Genomic DNA, 10,059 nt, shown 5'->3' with positions numbered 1-10,059 from the left:
CATCATGCTTTTATATCAATATTTATTACATTATGGGCTGTTATTACACATTATGTCACAATACTTATGCCTATTCTCTCTTATTTTACAAGGTTTACATAAAGAGGGAGAATGCCGGCAGCTGGGATTCTGGCTAGAAAAGGAGCAAATATTACAGACCTATTCTGCACAGCTCCAAAAGTCCTGAAACTTCACGGATGATGTTTTCCAAATATATAAAAAAACATTGAGCTCAAGAACTTCACCAGGGGGGCACACCCTGCCCACAAGGGTGGGGGGCGCGCCCTACCCCCCTGGGCGTTCCCCCTACCTCGTGGGCCTCCTGGTGGCCCTCCGGTGACCATCTTCTTCTATATGGACTCTTTCGATGGGAAAAAATCATAAGCCATCTTCTCGGACGAAACTCCGCTGCCACGAGGCGGAACCTTGGCGGAACCAATCTAGGGTTCTGGCGGGGCTGTTCTGCCGGGGAAACTTCCCTCCTGGAGGGGGAAATCATCACCATCGTCATCACCAATGCTCCTCTCATCGAGAGAGGGCAATCTCCATCAACATCTTCATCAGCACCATCTCATCTGAAAACCCTAGTTCATCTCTTGTATCCAATTATTGTCTCCAAGTCCGGGATTGGTGCTAGTAGGTTGCTAGTAGTGTTAATTACTCCTTGTAGTTGATGCTAGTTGGTTTAATTGGTGGAAGATCATATGTTCAGATCCTATATGCACATTAATACCCCTCTGATTATGAACATGTTTATGCTTTGTGAGTAGTTACTTTTGTTCCTGAGGACATGGGAGAAGTCTTGCTATTAGTAGCCATGTGAATTTGGTATTCGTTCAATATTTTGATGAGATGTATGTTGTCTCTCCTCTAGTGGTGTTATGTGAACGTTGACTATATGACACTTCACCATTGTTTGGGCCTAGAGGAAGGCATTGGGAAGTAATAAGTAGATGATGGGTTGCTAGAGTGACAGAAGCTTAAACCCTAGTTTATGCGTTGCTTCGTAAGGGGCTGATTTGGATCCATATGTTGCATGCTATGGTTAGGTTTACCTAATACTTTTGTTGTATTTGTGGATGCTTGCAATAGAGGTTAATCATAAGTGGGATGTTTGTGCAAGTAAGGGCAGTACCCAAGCACCAGTCCACCCACATACCAAATTATCAAAGTACCGAACGCGAATCATATGAGTGTGATGAAAACTAGTTTGACAATATTCCCATGTGTCCTCGGGAGCACTTTACATCATATAGGAGTTTGTCCAGGCTTGTCCTTTTCTACAAAAAGCATTGGGCCACCTTGCTGCACCTTATTTACTTTTGTTACTTGTTGCTCGTTATAATTATCTTATCGCAAAACTATCTGTTACCACTTATTTCAGTACTTGCAGAGAATACCTTGCTGGAAACTGCTTATCATTTCCTTCTGCTCCTCGTTGGGTTCGACACTCTTACTTATTGAAAGGACTACGATAGATCCCCTATACTTGTGGGTCATCATGCACTCAAAGGCATTATCCGCAAGTTAGACGACAAGCCTACACGATCAACAAAACCACCAACTTCTTCACCAACAAAGGAGACATAATCACATGGGTATGGGCACTCCCCTTGGCAACTGCCAAGCTTGGGGGAGTCCCTGGTATCGTATCACCATCACTTTTATCTTTACCATTTTTCTTAGTTCGATCCTTTTGTAATATCTTGATCTAGTAGAATAAAAGTTTTTAGTATGATCTATTTGTGAGTTTTGCTTTATGATCCTTTTATGTAATCGAGTCCGTGAGCTATATATAATAAAGATTAGTGTTGAGTCAAGGGCTTGATTATTTTGCCATGATCTTAAGTGAATAAAAGAAAAGAGAAAGAATAAAAAGGAAACAGAGAGATCATATGGATCTTATGGAGAGTAATGAGCTCACATATAAAGAGTATGATGAATAAAAGTTGTTGAGAGTTGACAAACATAGTTTTGGTCATCGTTGCAATTAATAGGAAGTAATAAAGAAAGAGGGGTCTTCACATATAAATATACTATCTTAGACATCTTTTATGATTGTGAGCACTCATTAAAATATGACATGCTAAAGAGTTGACATTGGACAAGGAAGACAACGTAATGGGTTATGTTTTCTTACATCTAAGATAAATTATATTGTCATGGATCATCCAACATGATTGAGCTTGCCTTCTCCCTCATGCTAGCCAAATTCTTTGCACCAAGTAGAGATACTACTTGTGCTTCCAAACACCCTTCAACCAGTTTTGCCATGAGAGTCCACCATACCTACCTATGGATTGAGTAAGATCCTCCAAGTAAGTTGTCATCGGTGCAAGCAATAAAGATTGCTCTCTAAATATGTATGACTTATTAGTGTGGGAGAAAATAAGCTTTATACGATCATGTGATATGGAAGAAACAAAAACGACGGACTGCATAATAAAGGTCCATATCACAAGTGGCAATATAAAGTGATGTTCTTTCGCATTAAGATTTTGTGTATCCAACCATAAAAGCGCATGACGACCTATGCTTCCCTCTGCGAATGGCCTATCTTTTGATTTTATCTCCTACCTTGCATAAGAGTCATGGTGATCTTCACCTTTCCTTTTTACATTTTATCGTTTGGCAAGCACAACATGTTGGAAAGATCCTGGTATATATGGCTAATTGGATGTGAGTTTTCATGAACTATTATTGTTGACATTACCCTTGAGGTAAAACGTTGGGAGGCAAAATTATAAGCCCCTATCTTTATGTGTCCGATTAAAACTCCATACCCATAAGTATTGCGTGAGTGTGAGCAATTGTGAAAGACTATATGATAGTTGAGTATGTGGACTTGCTGAAAAGCTCTTATATATTGACTGTTTCCTATGTTATGATATATTGCAATTGCTCCAATGACTGAGATTATAGTTTGTTAGTTTTTAATGAAGTTTATGATTCATAATTGAAATTGTGATTGAATTATTACTCTAGCATAAGAGATCATATGCCAAGAATTATATAAGTTGCTATTCTAAGAATGATCATGATGCCCTCATGTCTGTATTTTATTTTTGTCGACACCTCTATCTCTAAACATGTGGACATATTTTTCGATTTCGGCTTTCGCTTGAGGACAAGAGAGGTCAAAGCTTGGGGGAGTTGATACATCCATTTTGCATCATGCTTTTATATCGATATTTAGTGCATTATGGGCTATTATTACACATTATGTCATAATACTTATGCCTATTCTCTCTTATTTTACAAGGTTTACATAAAGAGGGAGAATGCCGGCAGCTGGGATTCTGGGCTGGAAAAGGAGAAAATATTAGAGACCTATTCTGCACAGCTCCAAAAGTCCTGAAACTTCACGGAAGTCATTTTCAGAATATATAGAAAATACTGAGCGCAAGAAGTTCACCAGGGGGGCCACACCCTGCCCACGAGGGTGGGGGCGCGCCCTACCCCCTGGGTGCGCCCCCTACCTCATGGGCCCCCTGGTGGCCCTCCGATGACCATCTTCTGCTATATGGAGTCTTTCAATGAGGAAAAAATCATAAGCCATCTTTCCGGACGAGACTCCGCCGCCACGAGGCGGAACCTTGGCGGAACCAATCTAGGGCTCTGGCGGAACTATTCTGCCGGGGAAACTTCCCTTCGGGAGGGGGAAATCATCGTCATCGTCATCACCAACGCTCCTGTCATCGAGAGAGGGCAATCTCCATCAACATCTTCACCAGCACCATCTCCTCTCAAAACCCTAGTTCATCTCTTGTATCCAATTCTTGTCTCTAAGTCCGGGATTGGTACCTGTGGGTTGCTAGTAGTGTTAATTACTCTTTATAGTTGATGCTAGTTGGTTTATTTGGTGTAAGATCATATGTTCAGATCCTATATGCATATTAATACCCCTCTGATTATGAACATGAATATGCTTTGTGAGTAGTCACGTTTGTTTCTGAGGACATGGGAGAAGTCTTGCTATTAGTAGTCATGTGAATTTGGTATTCGTTCGATATTTTCATGAGATGTACGTTGTTTCTCCTCTAGTGGTGTTATGTGAACGTCGACTACATAACACTTCACCATTATTTGGGCCTAGAGGAAGGCATTGGGAAGTAATAAGTAGATGATGGGTTGCTAGAGTGGCAGAAGCTTAAACCCTAGTTTATGCGTTGCTTCATAAGGGGCTGGTTTGGATCCATATGTCTCATGCTATGGTTAGGTTTACCTTAATACTTTTGTTGTAGTTGCGGATGCTTGCAATAGAGGTTAATCATAAGTGGGATGCTTGTCCAAGTAAGGGCAGCACCCAAGCACTGGTCCACCCACATACCAAATTATCAAAGTACCGAACGCGAATCATATGATCGTGATGAAACCTAGCTTGATGATATTCCCATGTGTCCTCGAGAGCGCTTTACATCATATAAGAGTTTGTCCAGGCTTGTCCTTTGCTACAAAAAGGATTGGGCCACCTTGCTGCACTTTATTTACTTTTGTTACTTGTTACAAATTATCCTATCACAAAACTATCTGTTACCTATTATTTCAGTGCTTGTAGAGAATACCTTGCTGAAAACTGCTTATCATTTCCTTCTGCTTCTCATTGGGTTCGACACTCTTACTTATCGAAAGGACTACGATAGATCCCCTATACTTGTGGGTCATCATGACCCAAAGATTCTACCGGAGAGTCAAGACAAAAACGTGTGCCAACCCCTATGCATTGGTTCATGGGCAGAACCCGCAAGTTGATCACCAAAACATACATCAAGTGGATCAATAGAATACCCCATTGTCACCACGGGTATCCCACGCAAGACATACATCAAGTGTTCTCAAATCCTTAAAGACTCAATCCGATAAGATAACTTCAAAGGGAAAACTCAATCAATTACAAGAGAGTAAAGGGGAGAAACATCATAAGATCCAACTATAATAGCAAAGCTCGCGATACATCAAGATCGTACCACCTCAAGAACACGAGAGAGAGAGATAAAACACATAGCTACTGGTACATACCCTCATCCCCGAGGGAGAACTACTCCCTCCTCGTCATGGAGAGCACCGGGATGGTGAAGATGGCCACCGGAGAAGGATTCCCCCTCCGGCAGGGTGCCGGAACAGGTCTAGATTGGCTTTCGGTGGCTACGGAGGCTTCTGGCAGCGGAACTCCTGATCTATTCTGCTCCCTGAAATTTTTAGGGTATATGGGTATATATGGGAGGAAGAAGTATGTCGGTGGACCTCCAGGCTGTCCACGAGGCAAGGGGCGCGCCCAAGGGGGTGGGCGCGCCCCCACCCTCGTGGGCAGCCCGGAGCTCTCTTGGTCCATCTCCGATACTCCGTGGGCTTCTTCTGGTCCAAAAATAAGTTCCGTAAAGTTTCAGGTCAATTGGACTCCGTTTGTTTTTTCTTTTCTGCGATACTCTAAAATAAGGGAAAACAGAAACTGGCACTAGGCTCTGGATTAATAGGTTAGTCCCAAAAATCATATAAAATAGCATATAAATGCATATAAAACATCTAAGATTGATAATATAATAGCATGAAACAATTAAAAATTATAGATACGTTGAAGATGTATCAGATGCGCACCTCAGGCTTGCAAATGTCCGAGCTGGCTGGCCAAATCGCCGCTGGAGCAGTAACCCGCCATATCACGTGCTTCGATTCACCTCGCCGTTTTCAAGCAGAGCCGGCCCCGCCTCCGCCTTAAACTACCGTCAACTCCTCCTGCTCTACGCGCCCGCGCTGAAACCGGCTGCGCCTCTCCGACCCGCTACTGCCAGCCGCATCCGCGCAACCCAGCCGTAGCCCCAGCCTGCGAGTTGCCACTGTTGTGGTCTCCGCCGTGATCCCCGTTCAAACCGACTTGTCTCCGCCGGATGTGCCCCGCCTTTTGTCTTTTTACATAAAGTCATCTGCTGCTGGATGAGATTTTGGTTCAGTCTTCCCTTGCTACATGCACACCAGGAAGTTACCAGACAAACTATGATGATGTCCTGTTGTCCCTATACGACAAGCCACAGCTACATGCACAATTGGTGCTGCTAGTAAAGTAAACAGTGGCAGAAACAGAAGTGTCCAAATCGAGTCAAATGAACGGATGGATGATTGAAAGTGGAGGCATGCAAATTCCGCTAATCAGGATAATTTGTGTCGACCTGTGCGTCCAGCATTATCAAGCATCAGTGCCTGCATTCATCTATAAAAATACAGGTGATGTCAGTTTCATTTATTTTAACACATATTATTTTCATCAAAGAACGATTACTTTGGTCTACATATTTTTTATATGCAGGATAATCCTTCACTACAAGGGTGATTTATACCACGGGTACGGAGTGCACACTAGCAATATTCTGCCCCGGCGCTCTTCCGTGTCGTGCTGCTGGACGGATATGTGAGCAAATCACCGCCCCCGCTACATCAACACACGTGACTGGCTCATGGACCGCAACCGCCACCGACTCGCCCGCGTCTGCGCCATTTTCAACGCCGTGACCGACTCTCCCGTCCGCGCCGGCTTACAATGTCGCGGCCAACTCATCTGTCCGAGCTGCCTCTGATGTTGCGGTCGTCTTTGCTGTCCGTCTCTCGCGGCCTGGTTTACATCAACATACCAGGCCGCACCTGTCTGCATGAGCTATTTATTGAGTATGAGCAAGTCACAGCTTGGGTAGCCCGGTTTTCTTCCAAGAAATTGGAGGCAAATTATCATCAGCCGCCGTCTGCGCTGGATGGCTCAATGGACATGCACACAAGTTGCCGCCACTATAGTTTGGTTAAACTTCAAACAGCTAGTTGGAAGGAACCATTGGCCGAGTTGCTGACAGGGCTCATATGAGATCATTTATAGCCTGCCGCAGTTACCTTAAATCTTATGTGCATTCACATCGCGTTATCAATACCAATGACATATACCTTCTGCTATGGTTAAATACGGAGAATCTCAAGACAACTCCTCAAGTCATCTTGAAACTCGGGGGCTACAATGACATGACTTGGCAAAATTGGCCGGTTTCAGTGAATTCAAGAACTCCGGGTCAGTGGAGGGAAGATAACCCCGCCTTGGAGGCTACTGCTTTATTGGCAAATATTTAAAGGCCGTCAGAAAATTTCCGGCTTAAAAAGAAGGATCCCGGTTTAAAATCCGGCTATCAAGCCTCAGCCCAGGCGTTCGGTCTTTTCGGTTTGTTCGGTCTAGTCTTTTCGGTCTTCTAAGAATTCGGTCTCTCATAATTGAAGACCAAAATAATTTCGGTCTTTTCGGTTCTTAACTATTCGGTCTTCGGTCTTTACAATTCGGTCTTTGTTCCCGACCAAACAGACCAAATTAATTGCTACAACTTAGATTCATGATACTTCCAGTACAATTCTATGTTTATATTTGACAGGAAATAACAAGATTCATATCTGACAAGTAAGAAGATTCATGAATCATAGTCCAGCAGCAATATTCATGTATGCATATCATTTATATTTGACAGAAAGTAAGAAGACAAAAAGCAACAACATTTACATTTGACAAGTGAGAAGATAACAAGCAACACCATTTATATTTGACACAAAGTAAGAAGATCACAAGATACAATAGCCCATGGAATATTGGAATCGACAAGCAGCAAACAGCAGACCACCATCACTTAGTACTTGATAACATAATACTTGATATCAAACAAATCAATTTCAGCACCACCATGGACCTTGTGCTTTCCCTCCACCTTGTCGCCAAATTCTTCAATCATCTCTGCAACAAGTCAGGTATTCAGTAAAATTTCATAATCTTAGTATTGGTAACATCTTTTGCTAGTTCATAGAAAAGCTGGCCGATTTCTAGCATGCGAGGAGAGTGGAGTGGAGTGTGTTTGGTTGATGACAAATGGAGAGTGCTGCAGTGGAGTGTGTTTGGTTGATGACGAATGCAATAATTACCTAGTACAGTTTTCAAGATTACTACAATATGAGGAAAAAACAATCAAACAAATTACTATGTGTGCATCATGATGTTCAGATTCAGATTCGGCTATATATATACAAAAGAGAAAAAAGATACTCAGTATTAGAGAAGATGGCAATAATACAATTTGGCAATGATAAAAACCAAAAAGAACTAGCCACATAAACATAATAGGACATGCATTTAGATGGCTATTATGCTGGGTGTGCTCTCATGATTAGTTTCACAATAGGAAGGATATTTGGGATCTGATGACAGATAACAAATTAGCTGTAGCTAACATTGGGAATCACAGATGATGTACATAGAGACATGAAGTAGATGCTCACCTTCAGCTGCGATGTGGAGAAATAAAGGAGGGCAGTAGGCAGCGAGCCCACGAGCAGAGTTGAAGAAGACGGGTGGTGATGAGTGGTGATGGACTGCAGATGTTGAACCACTCATCAGGGCGCGGAGCACCGGCGGTGGACGGCCGTGTCGCGGGCAGTGGAGCGACTGACGGGGGTTCGGGGATGGCGGCGCGGGGCGCCGATCTCCACTGGCCGGGGCCTTGGCTCGGGGCGCCGATCTTCATCGATCAGGGGCGCCCCGCGCGCCTCTATGTGGCGGTCGTCACCGGCGGCGAACGGCTGTGTCGCGGACAGTGGAACGACTGATGGCGTGGGGCGCCGGTCTCCACTGGTCGGGGCCGGGGCTCGGGGTGCTGATCTTCATCGGTCAGGGGCGCGCCGCACGTCTCAATGCGGCGGTCGTCACCGGCTCACATCTCATGGGCATGGGGCGTCGGGCCACAGCGGTGGGCGACGGGCGGCGTGCGGCGGCTAGGGTTCCTAGTAGGAATGTGAGTAAATTGGCAGCCATATGCATTCCTATGAATCATGAGGTGAGGAGAAGGACGTGTACTCGTGTTGTGTGTGACCATTGGGCTGGCCATATGGGCCGCTTTGCGTATGGGCTATTCGGTTTATATGGTCTATTCGGTCCTCAAGACAGTAGGACTGATCAAACCATAACTAATTCGGTCTTCTATTTGTGTAGACCGTATTTTCTTTGGTCTTTTCTAGTTCGGTCTTTTCGGGTTCGATCTCGGTCTTTTTGGTTTCGGTCTTCGGTTTTTATGCCCAGGGTGAATCAAGCCCATATTATAAGAGCACAACTTTGTTACCTTAGTAATCTGGCTATCAAGCCCATATTATAAGAGCACAACTCTGTTACCTTGGTAATCCGGCTATCAAGCCCATATTATAAGAGCACAACTCTGTTACCTTGGTAATCCCGCTATCAAGCCCATCTTATAAGAGCAAAGCTCTGTTATCTTGGTAATCCGACTATCAAGCCCATATTATAAGAGCACAGCTCTGTTACCTTGGTAATCCAGCTATCAAGCCCATCTTATAAGAGCACAACTCTGGTTACCTTGGTAATCCGGCTATCAAGCCAATATTACAGCTTCACATGAACATAGTCTACTTGGAGGCTTCAAGACCGGATTAAAGGGACCAAAGAGAGTCTGTTGCACAACACAGCTCAAATATAGGTACCCCTTGGGCACAGCCCACATAATCACTTGGGGGCTTGGTCATATTCGAACCATAGCTACACCTCTTGATCAGCGTAAGGCCACCAGGGAAATCACTTGGGGGCTTGGTCGTATTCGAACCATAGCTACACCTTTTGATGGGCGTAAGGCCACCAGGGAAATCACTTGGGGGCTTGGTCGTATTCGAACCATAGCTACACCTCTTGATCGGCGTAAGGCCACGAGGAAAATCACTTGGGGGCTTGGTCATATTCGAACCATAGCTACACCTCTTGATCGGCGTAAGGCCACCAGGGAAATCACTTGGGGGCTTGGCCGTATTCGAACCATAGCTTAAACCCTCTTGATCGGATCAATGCCACATACATATACATCATCATTATTGCATCATGCATTGCATCATTATTACATCATCATATCATACATCATACGTGCATGGATTACCAGTTTATATGGCAGGAATCGATTTTCAAACCAGGTTATATTATTCAAATCTTTAATATCCAACATGGGTGGATTTTTTTGTTATGGTTACCAATAACCAATATTATGATTAAGG

The 10,059-nt window shown here is 44.0% G+C and overlaps 1 long non-coding RNA gene across 1 annotated transcript; it reads right to left on the bottom strand.

Annotated features, from left to right (window-relative positions):
- Positions 1-7,417: 7,417 nt before the first annotated feature.
- LOC125555970 (uncharacterized) lies at positions 7,418-8,901 on the bottom strand. The gene is made up of 2 exons (XR_007304965.2): positions 8,290-8,901; positions 7,418-7,750 (listed from the first exon to the last, which is right to left on the bottom strand). It is a non-coding gene; the product is annotated as an uncharacterized LOC125555970 (long non-coding RNA).
- Positions 8,902-10,059: the final 1,158 nt, after the last annotated feature.

Source organism: Triticum urartu, chromosome 5A (genome assembly GCF_056163025.1).
Source record: "Triticum urartu cultivar PI428250 chromosome 5A, HENAU_Tu73, whole genome shotgun sequence".
In the NCBI taxonomy this organism is placed as follows: domain Eukaryota; kingdom Viridiplantae; phylum Streptophyta; class Magnoliopsida; order Poales; family Poaceae; genus Triticum; species Triticum urartu.
This window is presented reverse-complemented; position numbering and strand designations above follow the sequence as displayed.